Source organism: Volvox carteri, assembly GCF_000143455.1.
Source record: "Volvox carteri f. nagariensis unplaced genomic scaffold VOLCAscaffold_34, whole genome shotgun sequence".
Classification (NCBI taxonomy): domain Eukaryota; kingdom Viridiplantae; phylum Chlorophyta; class Chlorophyceae; order Chlamydomonadales; family Volvocaceae; genus Volvox; species Volvox carteri.
Genome location: NW_003307577.1, coordinates 455,370 through 456,289, shown reverse-complemented (window position 1 = coordinate 456,289; position 920 = coordinate 455,370).

Genomic DNA, 920 nt, shown 5'->3' with positions numbered 1-920 from the left:
CTGTGTAAAGGTGCACTTTCACAGCAGAGGAGGATATGCGTTTAAAGGTATGTGGCTTCCCGCTGGCAGAGCTTTGATGCTAGCAAGCACATAATAGCTTAACATCTACGACAGTAGGCTAGCCCCTTGCCGTACACACGACAATGTACGACACACAGAGATAAGCCCCGTGCCGTACACCTTGTTGTACGACAAGGGGGTAGCCCCTTGCCGGTATAAGCTACACATGTGCTGTTCTTAGCATTTCCACTCGGTTCATAAGCATACACATCGCGTACAGGTACAAGCTCTCTCAACGCACATTGCACAAAAAGTCACAAGTACTTCATGGCAACTGTACACACATCTTATACAGAGTGTGCACATGCTTTGATTGAACTAACACTACAAATGAGTGTTCGTGCAGGCCATCCTAGCCAGGAAACGCCTGCAATTCAGCAAGTCGCTCCCGTCAAGGAAAACCTACAGTCTCTGTTACTCACCAACTTACTACGCCTGCAAAAGCTAGACTTTTCGTTGGGAAAGGAAACAGATGCAACATTCTAAGACGTATCGAAAATACGACACACTTAGTTTGTGGCCAAAAATCGCAGTACACGACACGTACGACAGTACGACTCGAACAACTGCACAAATAATGCAAGCGAATGCATCACGTCGTACATTACTAATTTGCGTACAATAGTACTGCACGAATGGTATGGACAATATAAATCGGAAACAAGAAACAGACTGTGTCTTCAGACTGTCTTGTCCATATGGAATGAGAAAGTATGCTAACTCATTGCGGTGTAATCACAATATTAACACACCAACGGACTCTCACACATTTTGGTCGCAAAGGGCAATTTGCACAAGTCCTATTCGCACGACCGTCCTATGCGCTTCCTATGCGCATCCTATTACTGCCAAACACATTA